The sequence below is a fragment of the Gallus gallus genome, chromosome 2, assembly GCF_016699485.2.
Source record: "Gallus gallus isolate bGalGal1 chromosome 2, bGalGal1.mat.broiler.GRCg7b, whole genome shotgun sequence".
Classification (NCBI taxonomy): Eukaryota; Metazoa; Chordata; class Aves; order Galliformes; family Phasianidae; genus Gallus; species Gallus gallus.
The window spans coordinates 29,139,811-29,159,706 of NC_052533.1; the positions used below are offsets into that span (position 1 = coordinate 29,139,811).

The 19,896-nt window shown below is 38.7% G+C and overlaps 1 protein-coding gene across 7 annotated transcripts in view; it reads left to right on the forward strand.

Annotated features, from left to right (window-relative positions):
- HDAC9 (histone deacetylase 9) overlaps window positions 1-19,896 on the forward strand; it is a 450,242-nt gene that overhangs the window by 156,346 nt on the left and 274,000 nt on the right. Inside the window, exon 1 of one of the 7 annotated variants that reach the window (NM_001030981.3) lies at window positions 19,559-19,896. The exons of 5 other annotated variants lie outside the window; for them this stretch is intronic. The gene's annotated coding sequence lies outside the window, so the exon portion shown is untranslated. Of the gene's footprint in view, window positions 1-19,558 lie in introns of those variants that run through there. One more of the 7 variants, XM_046922339.1, reaches the window with a different exon arrangement.

Consider the following 19,896-nt stretch of genomic DNA (forward strand, 5'->3'; position numbering starts at 1 on the left):
TTTTCTGTGTGAAGATTTGCAAAGATTTCATTTCACTTTGCTGCCATGGCCTTACCTTCTCTGTATGCTGTTACATCCTGAACGCTAACTGGGCCTACCAAGGCTACTGATACTTATTGTGAACCTCGTGTGTCTGAAGTTATTATTACTGGTCATTTTGTGAGCTGTTCTTTAGGCTTACAGAGTGGGGTTGGGATTTATTGCATTTCTGTATTTAACGGACTGTAACTTGCAATCCTGTAAGTAATTTTGTTTTGGGCTCAACTTGAGCATTTTGAAGGGTGCCATCTTGTTCTCAAGCTTTCCTAACTAGGTGAGATTTTTTAGTATTATGTCTGGTGTTTTCCACATGAATTCTATGCAGCCTCCAAAGAAGTACTTCTATTTAGTTCTCATCCCTTAACTCAAATACAATGTTGAAAATAAGAGAAAAAACAGAAATCTGTCTTGCTGCTTTCTGCAGTAGTGTTGCTGCATTGGGTCAGGACTTGACAGTTCAGGTCAGGCAATTACTGTTTGTAGTGATATCTTCTTTTGCAGGGTCCTGGTGTATAGGAACTTATGCTTCCGTGTTTGCAAAAGCCACAGCTTTTTATATTTAAGAGTTTATAACACCCTTGTATGGTATTCATCAACAAGGGATCCTGCAGTGGAGCAGCTGATATGGAGTGTAAGCTCCAGCGGGATGCTTTATGGGAAGTAAAATCTTAGATTAACCCAAAGAAAGATGGCTTTTTTTTGCATCAGCAGATGAAACAGTGGAATGCCAGCTCCTACCTTACACATGTTGCTATTCTATTTGCTACACAAGGCTGAGAAAATAGACAATGCTTACAAGAATGCTAGAAATAGAATATTTGATTCATAGTATTGCTAGGAATAGAGGAAGGCATGAAATTCAATAGTTTACAACTAGTAAAGCACTGATTTATTTTAATTCACCAAACAATTAAATTGCTTATTTCTATAAAAGATAAAAACAGAAACTAACCAGAACAAAAGATATCTTTATCTACTCTGTCAATTATAAACATTCCATAGACAGGAAAATGGATGTGCCAAATAGCAAGCAGTCCAAGAATCCACTGCTTCATTTTAGGGGTTCTTGTGTGTGGTTTGGGAATGGTAATCTTTTGTGGAGTTAGGGACTGCATTTTAACAGTGTGAAAAAAGTTCAGTTCTGCAGTTTGACGCTCTTCAGCTCTCTGCCTCTTTCTTGTCTTCAAAAATCCACTCTGATACTGAACACTTGACCCTGAAAATTGGTTACTGGATGTGGGCGACTTCTTGTCTTCTACCTCACATTGCTTATATACCTAGAGTTCTAACTATCCAGCACGAAGCCAACCTTTAATTGGACGCTGCAGGGCTTTCACCTGAGTGAGTATCACAGTTCCCAGTAGGATGAGACTACTTGCAGTTATTTTGGCCGCTTGATAATTGAGGGCCAGACTGGCCTTTGTAAGGAGCCTGGCACTCATTGCTGGTAATGCTGTTACACAGGCAAAGGAACCACTGATCCACAAGTGTTTAAGGGACATGACACCTTCATATGTTTTCTCCATTAAAGGAAAATCAGACTCTTATTGCACTGTTATTAGAGCTAAGAAAATACAAAATGAAGTGGCTTAATGCTTGTAAACCAATATGGTTTCAATTACAAAACCAGTGTAGAGGCATTTTATACCAAATTAAAAAAAAAAAAAAAAAAGGAAATAAAAATCTGTTAAGTCAGAAGACTAAAATACACCCGTTAGGTTAATTTTAGATTGCATAAATAACTGATTACATCAGGGATTTTAAGTTTGAAATCATTAGTTCAGCACTAAGTCCATGCCTAATAATAATAAAAATTTTTCCAAGACGCTCCAAGATGCTGATGTTTCTCTATGGCTTGAGGCAATACTGCAGAAAATTATGAATGTCTTTTTAAGAAAATAATGAAAATGAGTTGTTTCATACAACAAAGGAGCATTGTGGCTGATGTGTGTGTTCGTATAGTAAGGAAGCAATTATACCTGATACAAGCAGCTGTCCCTACCCAGATGTAAGCTTTCACTATCAAATCCTCTGTGGGAATTTGGCATATCACAGCACTGTTAAATCAGGTGCATGTATGCTTTCTAGTTAGTTGTAATAATAAGTTACGAAGACACAGTGCTGAATTTAGTACAGTGGTCTGTGAAAGTGGTCTTCAGTGGTTAGATAAGCTTTGAAAACAATCATAGACAATGAACCTTTATGTATAAAATGAATTTATGGAGGCAGAATTTTATTGAAGCAATAATTCTGCTAACAATCACACTGTTAACCTTTATCTCTAGGTGGGAAAATAAACAAAAAAAAAAAAAACATTTCTACTGAAGTCATATTTCATTGCTAAGCATTATGTGGATTTTAATTTGTAACCTTTCAAAGGAAGTAAATAAGTTTTTTTTATCCCTGTTCAGTGATTTTTCCCCCTCTCCTAATCAATCCATTTTTCCCTGTGAGATCAATTTTAGGCTATTTTTGGAGCTTATCACTCCTAAGTGGCAGTAGGCAATTTTCTATGGATTAGACAGATACTAAATCAAGTCTTTAGTATTCAAGTGAGATTGCAGGTGAGGACAGGGGACAAACTGTGAAGAGTTTACGTCTTCCCTTTGTGAACGCTATGGTAACTGAAGTTCAATTCTTCACCTTCTTTAGTCTATATTACTTCTAACCTGGAATAGAAATCTGTGTACTGAAGTTTCTCTTCTGCAGGTTCTTTCTCCATAGCAATGAAGTTGAAAGACAACAAAGAATGTGAAGTGTCATTCAATAAATTTAAATGTAGTTGGAACTAAGAAGCATCGTTGGTTTCATAGTTTTGCCTTTGTTATTTTTTCACATTCTAATGTCATTTTTTCCCACATTTTTGTGCTCTGGAATAATTTAGAAATAGCTAGTGGACTCATTGAGCCTCTCAGGTGATACAGTGAAGTAAGTAAGGTCATTTAAAGACTTATCTTCAATATACAATGTCATTATTTTTTCTGTGGTCAAATGTCCCACAAACTTGCAGGGCTCAATATAATTTGAAGCAGGTTTAGTCCTATCAACTACCAGCTTAGATTTTGAATTAAACCTTAAAAATTATAGAGCGCCTTTATGAAAACAGTCCTCAAGTATTACATATAAATGGATATCAGTAATCATGCCACTTTGTTTTCCTGCAGTACCTATTTAAATCCATCTTTAGTTCTCTCTTTTTTTTTTTTTTTTCTCCTTACTATTGTCTTTTGATTTGCTATTCAGTGATCAAAATCTGTATGCTGCTGAGAAACCTTGAATCCATTTTCCTGTACCTCTTGGAAGGCACTCAGCATTTCTCAAGGTTAGGCTCACGGTTAAAATCATCACAGCTGAGACTTGTTTCTAATTTTAGGTGTGACACCGTCTTTTATGGTGTGACCATGTTTGCAAGAAAGGGGTTAGGACAACAGTCATATCTTTAGCTGTGTTTTTAATATAAAAGCAACAAATGATGAGGTGATTTTGCTGGAATGCTGTTGTCTTATTCACAAAAACAAACAAAAAAACCCATCAAGCTAAAAACTTCTGCAATGAAAACTGCAGAAAATTGATATAGTATTTCTTTAATATTTATCAAATATGGAAAACAAGTAGGGAAAAAATCAATTCCTGGCTTGATGGAGGGTTTACTGCTGATGCTCTTTTCAACATCTCTACCAGTGTATTTATAGAACTCGTAGAAGAGATGTCAGAGCTGAAGACTGTAATATGTTGTAGGTGTGACCTAACCTAGTTCATGGAATACCTCTAACATTAGCTCACAATGGTTATTTTAAGTTTTTCTTTTAATATAACCTAGTAATTTCTTTGCTATTTTTTGCTTAATTGGTATAAGGCACCTGTAAACATCAGGGTGGAATGTCTTGGTAGAATGACAGACCTCACTTTTGTTATTGTTACTTCTAGAAAGTTTGTTCCATCATGAAAACAGACTGAGTCACTGACAGCAGCTATTTTTAAAATTTCTCTGCTGCCATTACGTCTTCTTTTTGAGTAGCTTAGCGTCTAACTGTTTGGCATAATGCTTGATAATATTTATCAGTGTTCAACTAATAAAGGAGGACTGGTGCTAGTCTTGCAGACACAAAGGCAACACATTTGTGAAATTGGTTCAGCCGTATTTGATTTAAGGCCAAGCAAGTCTGTGATATGCTTCAAAATTGTTTTCTGTTGTTTCTGTAGCACCATCAATGTGCATTGTTCTTACAATAAGGAATATGAAAGTTTCTCCCATTCCCCATCTTCTATGCATGTGAATGTACATTTGAAATGAAAATGTGAAAATTTAGTAACTCACTTTGAGCGCACAGAAGGGTCAAACCAGGAAGTATGTGACTGAAGTCTATGTGGTCTGTACAACATGATGCAATCTGAGAGCCAAATGAGACTGATGAAAGGGTGTCTGTGACTTCACAGACGCTGGCCAGGTGATGGCCAAAAGGTATATGGAACTGGATAAATTAGCAGTGTTACTAAGCTACTGCCTTATGCTGTTTTAAGGCAAGCAGAGGAAAGTATCCATAGAAAGCTGAAGAAATACTCAACATTTGGACATCTCTATGTTTTTGTTTTGTTTTGTTTGGCTTTTTAAATAGATCATAGACATATTCGCAAAGCTTTGCTGTATGCTCTGCAATCTCCTTCTGTTTGGTGAAGTTGATCATATGCTTTTAAGTCATTGTATCTTGGTCAGTCTCAGACTGAAAAACAATGTGGTTTTTCCCAAATTGCCATTTTTCTGTGTTTGTTTTCTAGCAAGCTTCCAAGTTCCATAGTAACTATCCCTCTTCTGCCACCACCTCACCTCCCTACTCCTCCTCCATTTCTATTCAGGATGCAACTCCATTTATGCTGCACTGTGGGAAAACAGTGTTTTCTCTCACAAAATAAAAAGCCTATCTTTATTTAATGTTGGTCAAAAATAGGGTTTCATACCTCTCTGTGTTTGCTGTAATAAAGGAAAAAACTGGCTCTAGAGAGATAATTATAAATAATGAATATTAAGTATAGAAGCCTTGTAGTGTGTTGTCAGTGTCCTTTTATCAGATTTGAAATGCTGAGTCTTTATAATCATCAGAAAATGAAGCTTATTCTAACTGTTGTCTATTCACTGACTTTGCACTGAGATATAAAATAACAAACTTGAAGTCAAAAGTTGCCTCTGTTACTTGAATAGGTGGTAAAACATGAAAAATGTCCATCCCCTTTCGCTGTCATATAAAGAACTAGACACTATCAGGATGTAAGAGACCTGATATTAGCAACAACAAAACTTAAAGCATGATGGGAGGTGATTTAAGAATGCTTATAACCAACATCCTCTCCAAAAAAAATGGAATAAGACATGGCAAAAGTGGCTGTGATTGAAGTACTCTTTGAATACGGGAACTGAAAGGAAAAAATGTCAGTAGTTAAGAAAACAATTCTGAAGCATCTCTCTGGACTAAGGAAAGATGAAAGTCTGCAAATACAATAAGAAAACAAGTGGTAAGGAACACATTTTGAATTGTATTTGATGAAGAATGTTCAGGCTGTGAATAAAGGTAATAACGAAATTGCAGGGCATGATGTGTATTACAGGATCAAAGAGAAGAGACTAAGTTGTGAAATACGGAGATAAATATAGGCAGAAGAAGATTAAAACAGAGAATTAGTGATCAGAAGCTTCTGGGAAGAGAGATTGTGGAGGGCTCTTTATAGAAATTGTAGAAAGCAAAAAGGAGAGAAAACAATAAAAGAGAGACATTTATTTATGCATGAAAAGAATGGGAGACCTGATAAACACTTGACGTTAGCTGTTCTTTGAGAAGTGCTTTGCATTCCCTTTTTGAGTTCAGCACACCAAGATTATAGCAGTTAAAACCCTGTGAAATGAAGTCTGAATTAATGAGTTCGGAATAAATATGACTTTTAATGATTGTGGGGTGTTTTCTTAGCTTGTTGCAGGTCACTGGAAGAGCTTTTCTTGAAGGAGCAGGCAGGCAGAGATTCCATCTCAGGGACCCCAGAAGAAGAGGAAAGTATCTCTGAGGTGGTAGCAATCATAGCAGGAGTACAATTACTGTACAAAGCTGTAGCCTCTTAGTTTATCTCCCGGAGGGTATTTTACATATATCAGCACAACAAAGAGGCCTCTTCCAAATCATTTTTTTGAGCCTGGGTGGAAATATTTAGTGTAATTTCCATAGGAATTCAGATGTGGCAGAAAAGAATATTGTCTGGTCATGTCAGTGGCTTTCTGAGCATATCAGCTCAATTCCTTGTAATGGCTGAAGGAGGAGAGTTTTAAGCTAACTGTTCAAAGAAGAGCAGCCAGGTATTTGAAGAGAATAGCACAGGAAAAAACCTCAAAACTGTGTTTTGTCCGATCTTTTAGTAAGTGAGCCATGGAGACAGTCAATATTTCAGTAATGAATGAAAGATGGAGTTAAAAGAGGAAAGCAAGAAAGTCAGACATCTGCACTAATTGAAAGGAGAATAACAGCAATAAAGGAAATATATAGGAAAAAATGGTCATCAGTTACTAATTTGCTCTTGAAAAATACCATCCTTTTTGGTGGGAGTAATAAACAGCAAAGGAGAGGATTACATTTGTAAACATGGGCCCCCCAGCAATACAAAAACTGTTTTTTTCTCATCTGTTTAAAAAGCCAAATCCAATTGAAATATTTTCCCTTCTTTGCAACTGAGGTTTCCAGAACCATGGAATAGGTACAAAGAGGACTGGCTGGTTTAATGTTTAGTAGAGCAGAGGCAGCTTATCCTGGTCAATCATTGTTCAAATATCCTCATGCCAAAAATAGCCTGTGAACGAACAGCCTGGGCCAGCTCTGCGCTGGGGATGAAATAAATGGAGCAGGTGTATGAGAACAGCTTCAGCTGAATGGAGAAAAAAAGTCCTGCAGCTGATCTCACTAATTTATCAATTCAAAGCCGGAAAGGTTTGTCCAAAAGTGTTTTTTTTTTTTTTAAAGCTATTATTTTGAGCTAAAGTAAACAATTTTTGCTTTCACATCAGGCATTTAGCGTGTACATTAGTGAGATGGCTTGCTTGCCACAACAACTGTTGCTAAGCTGTCTTGTTTCTCGTTGTGAATGGAAATATCTCTAAGTTGTAAACCTGGGAACCTGGAGAGAGAGGAGAAATTTCTTTCTTTAGTTGAGATTTTTTTGCAAGCTTCAGTGTTCTGTTTAGAAAACACCTTCAAATCTGAGGAGGAGGGCAAGTTAACCAAACTCAAGTAAAATCAAAAAACTGTTGTAAGTATGAAACAAAGCGTGAGCCTTTTGTGTTTGTCTCTGAGGAAAAAATCAGCTCCTCATGTGGTTTTGGGAAATCATGTGCAATTTTATTATGGTAATGATCAGCTATCTGAAAAATTAGAGGCTTTAGAAGGCACTGTCAGTCATCAGTTGTAAACAGAGCCTCACCAGTTCCCTGTGGAAGAATGCAGGTTTCCAGTTTCTAACTGACAGGGTGCTGTAGAAGTATTTAGACAAAAAACAATTTGGCCTGAAGAATGGATATATTCTCTTCTTCTGCAATGTTTGAGCACCCTGAAGGGACTCGTCCCCCAGGCAGTAACGTGAAATGCACTGCTGTTTGTTCCCAGCTGGCACATGGGGACCTGGAATACCAACGGTGTGTGGAGTCTCGAATCACTGCAAAGCTGTGTCTGGAGATTTCAGCTCAAGAGGTCTAAATCCCGAGTGCCCTAACAAACAGCTAAAACTTAGTATTTTTTAAATATTCATTAACAGTCTCCCTGAGCTCTTTTATCGCACGTATGATAAATGCATAGATGTACAAAACTTGACAACATTTTTATCGGTGTTACCGTAGGAAAATTAGGAAAATATGAGCAACAACAACAACAACAACAAATCAAACAAAAAAAATCACAAGGGTATTTAATGTACTTAGTATTTCCTTTTCGTATGTGAATGAAATGTAAATTTCCTTGTCAGTATTGCCAAACAAAGACTGCTGCAGGTCTTACTTTCTGTCAGTGAAGAATTACATTGCTTCAGGTAAAGAGACTAATGTTACCTTGTCAAATATGGAAATGGATTGCCTATGTCAGAAATAGATTATTGGCTCCACGTGATGGTGAACAGCATGAAGCACATTCGGGCTGATAGGTTCTATTCTGTATGAAATCATGCAGTGACACTGTACTTTCAAATAGAACGAGGATTCGGTGCTCTTTCACACTGGATAGAATAATACCATATTTTGTATCCAAAATTAGTATTTTAAAACTGCTTTATTAATTGCAAATATGGCCCAAATCAGTTCACTTCAAGTCTGTATGTCAAGCAGAAAAACAATTTATAAGCATTATTGTTTCATTTTTCTCTTGCATAGGTGACAAAAAATAAATACAAAGCTTAGCAATATAGATTGATCAAGCAATACAGATTGTTTATCAGTCTTCCCAATTATGCCAGCACAGCCTGGAACTTCCGTTTGCCCTCTTGGTGCACAGTGGTGTACTGAGACTGAGTGCTGCCTTCTTTAGGACAGCAAAATTGTGAACTACTGGGGGATATTTCCATGTGAACTGTTCGGGGAGGAGACTGTTAGCTGGACTGGGGAGTCAAGACTTAGCCTTAAGTTAGCCTCAATTTAGTCTGAAATTTTAAGTATAGTAAAGGCATGAGCAAATGTAGAAGCTGTAAACATTACTTAACAGAATATTCCCTGACCAGAAAACTGAGAGTTTGTACTGTATAGAATCTAATTGAAGTATGGTATTGATTTCAAAGAAGAGCTTTATTACTTAGTAAAATAATATATTTTAGATTCGTACCATCACAACTAAAACTTGTCAGAAACTTCTTAAGCATTTGTTTATGGACTTCTTCTTCCCCATATCGTTCAAAACACATCTGCTGTTGGCTTTGTGCCTGTCTTTAAATTACACTGAGTTTGGGTGGCCATTTATGTTGATCTTATATATATTTATTTAGAAGTGTAGATGTTCTGTGAATTATCAATGTCTTCAGGATGCAAATCCTCTTAAGCCCCTGTCATGCCTCTTCTGGATTTAGCTTTCAGATAGTATAGTGCTGTCAGAAGTACTTTGAACTTCTGTCACTGTGCTTGTGGCTTGATGGGAAGGAGGAACTGATGGTGATAAAAAAAAGGTCTTGCTTTATTCATTTGTGCCTGTGGGGTCTTCCTTTTATTTCTTTTATTTCTTGTGATTTTGGGGCTGTATTAGAAAACTGATCTGGTTTCTTTTAGAATGAGAGAGTAAATAAACATAAAAACATGTTGTGCTGGATAAGGAGAAGACAGGAACAGGAGCGTGTAGGGATGTCCTTATCATGATGTTGCCAGTGAAGCTTCACTCCATCCAAACTATCATTCTATCAGTGCACTGAGATTGCAGAACCTGATTTGATTTAGACTTTCCCTTAATGTCTTGTTTAGTAGCGCACATACTCTAAGAGCATTTGTCCTGGAGAAACAGATGCTCTCTGATTCCTGTGCTGCACAAAGATCATTCAGTGCAGCCCTCCACGATTGCAGGTCACTGTAGGGGATAAGCAGATACCAAAGGTCAGGTGACTGCCTCAATACCTCCTCCCACAGGACACACAAAAACCCCTTACCATCCTGTCATAAGCTCATGATCTTTGGAGCAGAAGATGAAGCAGCATCAATCAACTGAGTGCCACAAAAATTGCTTGAGAAATGGAAGCAGTTACCAAACCTTTTGGTTGCTTGTGCAGGGCTGAATAACTTGGCAGACAAAAAGCAAAACAAAACAAAAAACAGCCCTAGATGGAAGCCACAGTACTGCAAAAGAGTGACTGGATGAGATATTTCTGTTGGCAACCATCCTAGAATGTTTCTAGTCAGAAATTCTTGTTGGTAGGTATGCCTTGGAGATTTCCCTTTGCAAATATAGCTAGTTGCTCAACTCTCCAACTCATTCATTTTCTGATGGGTCCCAGAATAACATGCTGCCTATCTGAATTGCTGGAGGCTTTCTGCTGCATCTGGGAGGACAATAAATGATCAAAAGTAAATGTAATGATTTAGTTCCCAAGTCAGTGAAATACTCGATCATTGCATGTTTTGAGCTAGATACTTGTTTATATACCTTTCAGCTTTAATATCCTGTTTGTGTCAGTGTATGAATGTTCATGTTTATATTTGGGATGTAATGTGTGATACCAACGGCTTAAAGTATGTTGTATAACTGTGTATATTTTTATACACATACACAAGATCTATACGTCAGGCATCTTCAGGAAAAAACATACTTTATTCACCTGCAAATACTGATTGAAAGAGAACGTTGTGATTAGATAGCTTATAGCAGCATTTTCTTTGAAGCTGTCTAAATAAGACTGGCTCTGCCACATCACTTAAATTATTCCTTAAATGTAATATTTTTGTACAGTACAAAATGGAGAAAGGTCTTTGTTTAGAATGGCAATCAAATTAATATAATAAAGCATAATAATGCTGCTTTTAGAAGCATTCCTACTGGCAGTTAAAAAGGGAAAAGTAAATTTTGACCCAATATAAGCCTGTTTCATCACACTGGTGATTTACTTATATGGATTTTTTTCAGCATTATTCTTACAGTACATCTATTTTTGGTTAACGTGGTGCCCAAATTTACTGCATTCATTTACCAGATTATACACAAACAGACTGATCAGTTTAGTTATTTTCTAGTTATTTTAGTTTTTGTTGTTGTTGTTGTTATTTTAGTTATTTTTATCTTCTTTTGAGACATGAGAGCTTCCTTACTCACAGCAAATAGAACATTTGCAAACAGTGTGTGCACATTTTAGTTGTCCGAGTGTTTGGTCTCCATTGTTTTTAGCTTTTGTTTTCCACTGGAATTCTGGCAGAGGTAACAGCAGGACCTGGAGAATACTATTATAGCTAAAGACAGACTAAGAAGCCAGATGCTTTGTTTGTTTTCTTTGTTTGTTTGTTTTCTTCTTCTGGACATAGCCCACATGTGATGCCAGCTCCTTCCCAAAGTTTAGCTTTTGTTTCTTCTTACTTTTAGCCAAAACTGTCACTTTTTTTTTACAAGATGCTTTTGTGGGCTGTTGAAACTGTACTCAGTTTTCCATAGATTAATGGTAACACTTTAGCTGCTTTAATTTCACATTAAAAATGAAAAAAAAAAAAAAGTATTACAAACTGCATGGAAATGTTCTTAGCGGTTTGTTTTGTTCACCTGTTTTAAAAAGGGGCTAGAAATGAAGTACAGTCATGGCATAGACAGGACAGTTCATCTGTGACTGGCTGCCTACATGAGTGGGGAGTTGTGAGAATTTAGAGTCTCAGATCCATTGATTGAAAAGCTGTGTTTTTCCTTCCCTTATCAAATATCTTGCCATCCTGCTCTCTTGAGTACCGACTGACAGAATATGAAGTGCTGCTTCATGACATTCATAAAACTATGCTGTTTTTAGAAAGGCCTCAAATCCAAGTTTGATTCTACATTCTGACCACATGGAAGCTTAAGCTCCTCTTGAATATTCTGTTGTCTCTGCTGGTAGCACTGAGATTCCAGCAAGTTATCTTTTTATTAATTCATTCCTTTTCAGACTACCCTTTTCCAGAAGACTGAAGTGAAACATGTGAGCTTCAGCTTCTCAGATTCTTGCAAGATATAAGTACACCTATCAGTATTGATTATAATCGGAGTGTTGTCTGAGCATGGATTCAGCATGTTATTCCAAATGCCTCATGCCTTCAGTGGAAATAATTAGTTCTGTCCTGTGCTTTTTTTGTAGCTATCGCACAGTGGTTGCAGACCTAGATTTATTTGGCAGCTTTCTGTGAACAGTTCTCTTTCCCAGAAAACTGTGGAGCTTGGAACCAGCCTCATCCCTTTGTCCTAGGGAGCATCAGCACTCACTCCCAAGCTGAAGCCAGAGAGAGGCAGATGAATGATGCGTGGAAGCAGCAGCTGCAGCTGCCCACATCTGCCTGCCAAGCAGCGAGCTTGCAGAGCGCTTCCTGTATGCTTCCTCCGTCTGTTTCATCCCTTCTATAGGACAGACTGCCTGGCAAATTGAGGGTTGTATAATTTAGCTAGATGAACCTGAAGTATGGATAAAAACCTACTTTAGACTGATTTTGGCCTCAGCAACAACCAGCTGGGTAAGTTTCTTCATAAAAATTGGAAAAATACTCAGGCTTGTTACAGGTCTTGGCAAAATCATAGTTTATTATGAAGGTATTTTCAATTACAGGATGTAGCTACATTAAGATTTTCAAAAGATTTTACTTAGTTGGAAGAAGTTATATTTAGTTGAAATGTGTTATATCTTTCCTTTCAGAATTATTAAAGCTTTCTTTCAATTGTATTTTATATTCTGTTTTACAGCTTATGCATTTGTTGATTTCATGACAAAATGAGGATCGTATTCCTCCTCAGGAGAAATCCTGGTTCTACTGGAGTCAGGCAAAACAATTACAGTTCATCCATTAAAGTCATAATTTAATCCTTTCAGCATTGCCCCAAATTCACTGGCACAGTAAAAACAGCTCCCAAACTGGTGTATCAATAACGTTTTGATAAAGTATGCACTGCAGATCTGTTCCTAATCAGAATTAATGATGAGGAAGAAAGTTAGACCAGAACTGGATCTGGGATCATTGAAAGATCTGGCAAAAGCAGGAGAGAATGAGAACTGGGCTTAGCTTTGTCCTGATCTGACTAACCAGAAGGGCTGCATGTGGTTTCATAACAGCATTATTGACCAGCATGAGACGTGACCTTTTCCTAGCACAGTAGCAGTCAGTTTATTGCAGCTCTCACAGGCATGCTTGTGCATGGAACACTGCATCACCTCCATGTGCATCGGGCTTTGAGGTGAAGGCTGGGTTAGCTGGGACAGGAAGGAGATCTGAGCAGCCTGGCATCTTGGCTCAATCCCTTCACCCAAAAAGAAAGGCCTTTTGGTGCTTTATGTACAATACTGTTTTCTTGGCTAAGATTCTGATGGTTTGCAGTTGCAGTTCCCTAAGTATACTAATTGTTTGATATTTAACAAAAACTCACTGATATACTTCAAAATTTCTCAGCTAGATTTTGGGTTGTTGTCTCAACCTATGTAGCAGACTTGATGATGTGGTGGAAGCATGTTATGTAAAAGACACCTCTCTCCTCAGCTCTCAGCAAATCCTAGCCTGAGTACGAAAATACCCTTATCTTGAGATCTCTTTATTTGACTTAAAACTTTGAATACCAAAACCAAGCAAGCAGTTTGTTGGTTTTTTGTTTTCAAAGATAGATAATTTGATTCAAGATGATAGAATGAACTGAACTGAGCTACTCTTGTAAAAGTTATCAAATTTCATAGGAAAAGAAGTATTTCCATAAGAGAAGCAAAGAGTAGAGAAAGGAAAAGAAAAAAGAAAAGAAAAGGAAGGAAAAGAAAGGAAAAGAGAAAAAAAACGAAAAGGAAAGGAACTGAAAGAAAAAAGATCATACCTCTGCTTTTTAGGAGAGTGTGATTTAAAAGAAAAAAACTTTTGGATGTAGGAAAATTACTCTATTTAGTTCCTATTAATCCTATCACTTAAGCAATAATTTGTACTAAATCAAAGTAGGCACCCCTGTGATTACCAGCTCTGATCTGTTTCCTTTAGAGAGGTGTTAGAACTTTCTTTCCAGACTCATAGCCACTACAGAACTCATGTATGTGTTCTGCAGTGCTTTTAAAACATTTTTGAAATGAGTGTCCACTTCTAGCTTGGATTTTTCCTAAACACTTAGTTCTGAAAATAAAGAACATTTGATTACCCAAATGGACATAGTATCTTAGGCCTTAGAGTTTCTGCTTTCTAATCGCTTTATAAACGTATTTTATTCTGGATATCTATCCATCTTCAGTTTGTCAGTACTCTTCGCTATCTGTACGGCAAGAAATTAGAGTGAGTTTATATATCCAATTATTCTATTAGCCTTTTTGATCGTGGTGTAATCCTAAGAGGTCATATTCAGTTGGCTATCTTCTGCTCTGACCCTAAATCCTTTGCCACAGTCACTGGTTTTCACAGTGCAGTTCTCTGAATGGCAATCATGGCCTACATTTATTTCTTGGCTTAAAACCAAAAAAGCACTTAAACTCATGCATGTATTATGGGCTAGAGATACTGTTCATCCTGGTTCTTGAGCTGTAGGAACTTCAGACTTCATGACTTCAGAACTTCGATTTTCTCAGTGCTCAGTTCTGTTGAGCTGACCTGTGCAAAATGCTCAGTGGAGGCACAGATCATTTGCTCAGAATATGTGCAACAAGCTTGAAATGCCTGAAGTACACTCAATGTATTGCAGTCTGTTACAGGTCATGTGCTCCAGGGCTGCTTTACGTATGTCTATTCAAGTGTGTGTCCAGAGCAGCTACATGTCAGACTCAGCCCACGTACACACGTGTCCAAGAAAGTTGGGCATAAACATAGCAGACCTGGTAAATCTCATATTGTATATATCTCTGCTTGCCTCATTTGTGGCATAAAAGAGGCACAGTGCTTTGCTGGTCTGAAGGATTAATTTATCAGTACTTGACGTTGCTTTTGGCTGTGTGGTTTGTATTGTTTGTATGCAATTCACCTTAATCTTGCCACAGAAATTTTAGGTTTTTGTTCCAACAAATAACAGTGTCAGTAGAATAGCTGAATTACGTATGTATTTCCTATCTGAAATATCATTTATTTTTATCTCTGTGTTTTTTTAAATTATTTGAGCTTTGTGATTCAAGAGAGTACGCTTGAATTTATGAAGCACTTAAGCTTGTGCTTAACTTAAGCCTTGTGCTTATAAGCAAGCGCGAGTTGCTTGAGGTCTTGTTCTGAATCTAGGACTTAATTTTCAGTAGACTTATTTATGTGAATGGAAAGGCATATTTTGAGAGGAGAAAAAGTGACAGGTAATCAGCAGAAAGGAGAGCTAGTTCCAAAAGCCCTTAGCTCATTTACATGTGAAAGCTGAACGGCTCTCTATTGTCGTACTGAGAGACGGCAGGCACCCATACATTTACCTAGGGCAGCACTTCTTATTCTCAAAACTTTATGAAGTTTTATTCACCCATTGTTTGCCACAAAATCCCCTGAAGCTACAGATATGCCTTTCTTTGTCCCAAGAAATTCCTTTGAAGCTTGAATTGAGCTTAAGGTGCTTAGAACCACCGCTTTCTCCTCAGTTGAAAAATGCCCCTCACATAGATTCAGGGCACTGTGGACATGCGTTCCTGCACAGGCAACACCAAAGACTTGCTGTACAGAAAACTCACGCAGACATCCTTGCACTGCAGCTTTCCAACCAGGCCATGTGGATTGAATGATTCATCTTTGCTCTCCCAGGGCTCAGAATGCAGTCCCTTATTTCCAGGCGGGAGTAAAAACAGGGTGCTTGAGCAGCTCCACTGGTTTCTTTCCGCTCCCAAACCATCTGCTTTTACTATCTGCTTCCTGGTAATTAGATATACAAATAATAGTTAGGAAATGTTTTGGTCGCAGGGATTAGAAATCAAAATTTCAGTACTGAAGTAGGCCAGATTTAATATTACCCATACAAACTTAATTTAGTTAGCACTTGGTCATGCATTGTTTTATATTGGTGCATGGTATTACTTGATGCTTTTTCCTTGAATACTTGCCTAATGAAAAAGGGACTGAAGGACAACTGTATGGGGACATCTATAGGAGCTGCAATATCCTAACTTAAGTAGGTGACTAAAAAAATGGATAGCATCTCTTTACTTAATTATGTGTACAGTATTTATATGCTACAATGAAGCAATCCAGCAGAAGAATAAATGTAAGAATTCCTTTATAAATAAGAAAACTGCCAAAGCTGAAACTACAGTATGAATATTAATGAAGGCTGTGCTTCAGAAGAATGTGAGTGATAAATGAGGTATGCTAAAAACAAACAGTAATGTATTGTTTGTACTTAACGAGGAAAGTAGGAGCAGAAAAGTGCTGCTTAATTATAATGGTGCTGAGTTAATAATGGAGTAGAAATCTTAGCTCCTTCTAATTTGAGCACTTAATTTCTCAGTCTTAATGTTGCAGTAATGCTGTTTCCCAGTATAATTTCCTTACATTTATTTGTTTTTAACAACTCAGAAGCAAAACAAGAGAGAGACATTGTGAACCCCCTGTAATGAGATCTCAAAGCTACTAACATGCCTTACATTTTCCATAAAGGCGCTGATTACATTTAAAGTCACCTCAGCAGTGCAATCACATTAACAGTTTACTCTTCCCTTTAGTGTCATTAAAGTTCTCCAAGTTTAGGAAATGCATTAGAAAAAAAAACAAAAAACAAAACTAATAATAAAAATCCCTCGTGTTCCTGTATGAACTTAACCTTATAACATGAGTAGCTTCAAAAATAAAAACCAAGTTTTGTCCAGGCACAAACTCTTTCTCCTTCCCGTGTGGGACTGTAAAGGAGCTATTTAAAGCCATGTGATCATAGAGTTGATGACTGGGCTGACTCAGCAAAGTGCTTACTTCATGTTTAAATTCTACTGCAATCCATAGAATTTAAGCATGTGCTTAAATATGTTGAAAAAGGATGGATTTACACAAGTGTTTTAAAGCAAGCATGTACCAAAGAGATTTTCTTAAGTAGGCCTATAATATATTGAAGCATTTCAAAAGTATTCAGACTATAAATGTCACCTTTGAGGTGACTGACTTCATAAGTGAAAGTTTTAGATATAATTTTTATGTATAATCTCAAATATAAAACAATACAATAGTCATTGTGGTCTATGGATTAGCTAACAGTGTAACTCATGTCTGTTATTTTAAAGTATCCATGCCAAAATTAAGATTTCTTGCAGCTAAATGTCTGAATGTATATTTTCTACTCTTGAAAATAGTTTACTTTTTTTTTTAGCCACTGAAGTATTTAAAGTCAGTCAGAGCTGTGAATGCTATCTAAATAAATATAACTGCATATACAGGAACTTAGAAACACGTATAGATACCTAATGCCAGTCTCCCACACTCCAGAATTTTCTGTGTTATGGTTTGTTTTTTACTTACTCATGCAGTGTTTCCCTGTAATACAAGACTTGATTATTCTGTGATACTGAATCACTAAATACGGTCATGTTCTGGTTGGCTCAAGGGCATAAGCAATTCCATTTTTTTTTTTTAATCTACCTTTGTCTATAAAAAGCTTTTTCTGTGTTAGATAAAGTTTCTGTGTCTGTCGGTGCTCCCCCTTGCACTTGTTAGACATCTTCTTCCCTATACATAAAACATTTGGATATTCTTATTTTCAAGAGATAAAAGAACATATACATTCTCAGCCCTCTCCGTTCAGGTTATCATTTTCCTAACGTGATTAGAGGCTGAAGCATCTCCAGCATGAATGGGATTGCAGAAGTCTAAGCAGGTCTCTTGGAGCCCTCTGGGGAGCAGCACCAGGATTTGGAACCCTTGGAGCACTGTGGAGGAAGTAGACTGAACAGCTTTCCTGGGAATGAACTGGAGTTGTTGATTACTGAGTAGTCTCAATCCAAGCTAGTTTTCTAGCACTGGCTCTGAGAGTGTTATGAGCGTTACTATAAATGTTCATGATATCAAGTTGCCAGCTGTCAATATGACCTGATATGCATGCTATGCAACCACTGGCTTGCATTGTAACACCCTACTTGCTGCTGCCACCTTTGTCCCTTCCCCTTTGCAGAGCAGGGTTTACGGTGCCTGCAGAGCTCTCCTGCTTCCACAGAAGTATTCCCATTCCCTTTGCCTTTCTTATGACAGCACCCTTCCTCTTTACAGTGTGGTACAGGATGTTCACATTTGTGTATGTGGTAAACTGGGTGAGGAGGAAAGATAAGAAGAGGTGAGCACTGATCAGTGCTAGGTGATAACTTGAGGATCCTGTAGGGAAAATCCCATTGTCAGCTGCTGCAGTCTTTCTCCATTTGTCCAAGGAACAGATCCTAACCCCTGGCAGGACTGGATTATTTTGCATGTGGGGAAGTAAAATGCTTGCAAAAAAGGGAGGAGATCAGAACTGTGGGCCTCCCGGATGCCTTAGAAGTCTCCAAATATGATAGCAATGTCACAGTATTTTGTCATTGAGCATCTTTTCTTTGATAAGCAGAACTGTGACAAGTTAAGAAAAAAATATTGCCCTTCATTGCAATCTCTTGTGTGAGTTAAGCAGCAGACAGCCGATTCTTGGCCTAAAGGCAGAACTGAGCTTCAAGTGTTACACAGCATCCTTGTGTCTTTGAGAACAAGAAGTGCTTGAGGTAGTTCAGGACTTGGTGGATTTCTGGAAATCTCTGAGACAACCTTTGCATTGACTTCCTGATCCCAGTGAGTAATCCCGTTCCTGTTGCCACTCTCGCTTCCCCAGGGCAGGGACAGGGAAGGGGGGGCACAGAATTTTGACATGTGTGTGGCCAGAGAGCAGGGAGATACAGGTAGGTAGTGACAGGCTCTGGTGACCTGTGTAGTAAACACCGTATGGCAAAGCAGGGCTCAGAGAGATCAAGTATCGTTTGTAACAGTGAAATGAAACTTTGCTGATCTGCGTGGAGTTGCAATAATGAGAAAACAAAGACGTGCAACTTTTGAAATATCTTTAGAAAAATGAAACTACTATAGCATGTGAGAAGCCTGCCAAGACTTAGAGCAGCATGGTGTTTTTAGTCTGATCTGCAAACACTGCCATTCTGAAACTGCATCACCTCATCAAAGCGAGAAAGACGTCGTACAAATTGCCTAATGCTGCTAAAGATAAGTGGGAGCTGCTCAGCCCCTCACCACATTTTAAGTAAGCCGACGGAATGGTGCACAGTAGGCAGGCATGTCGAATATGCTATGCCACAACTGGTGCCTTACTATAAGGATTATACCAGGCGTGCTAAATATGGAAACGCCGCTTATAGCCGAGAGCACCCACCCGGCTCCCCGTTAGCATGGCCCCACGCCTGCCGCTCGCCCCCAGCCCGCCTGCCTGGCTCGCCCGGCCCAGCAGGCCGCGGTCCCACCGCCTGGGACATGGGCTGCCGAAATAGCCCCGCGGGACTGCTGTGCGTGGGCGCGGCAGAAACCACGTTGCGAACGAGAGCATCAGCGCTATTTTAGAAACAGTTTTGTGTTTTTTTTTTTTTTTTTTTCTTGCTTCTCACCAAATGCTGCTTGCTGGGGGAGGGGAGGGCAGGGTGCGAGAAGCGCTTGTGCCCTGTTGCTCGCCCACCCACCCGCACTCCTCCTCACAGAAATAGGCTTGGCAACGGGAAAGGGTTAATTACGCTCGAGGACGAGGGAGGATTGCAGTTTGAAAGACAGCGACTGGACAGCTGTGTTTGCTGTGGTATTTTTAAATGCATTAATGCAGGCTCCAATCACCCGGCTGCGCTTGACCTATTTTTGGCTCAGGCCAGCCATTGTTCTATTTCTGCCGCCTCTGGGCCACGCTGTTGTTGATTCAAATGCAAATGAGTTGTCACTGCCCAGGCCAACTACGGCAGCCGGTCTTGGGGACGGCCGGGGGACAGCAGCACGGCGGGGGGACCGCAGTCGGACCCCAGGGATCGGTTCCCGCTGGGTGCTTGTGCTTAGTGCGAGGCTGTGTTTCCCCACACGCACCGCCAGAAAGCACCGAGATACTTCTTTGATTCTTCGTCCACCTGCTGTTGGCTCCTAGAGCACAGCTGGTCAAACTCTGAGGCGCGCAGCCCAGCATGTCCTCTCACTGCTGTGTAAAGTGGATTTCGCCTTTTCTCTCCTAATAGATACTTGTTCAAATGCTTAAACATTTCTAATTACTGAAGTGTACTGTCTGACGAGCCCGGCTGGAGGAG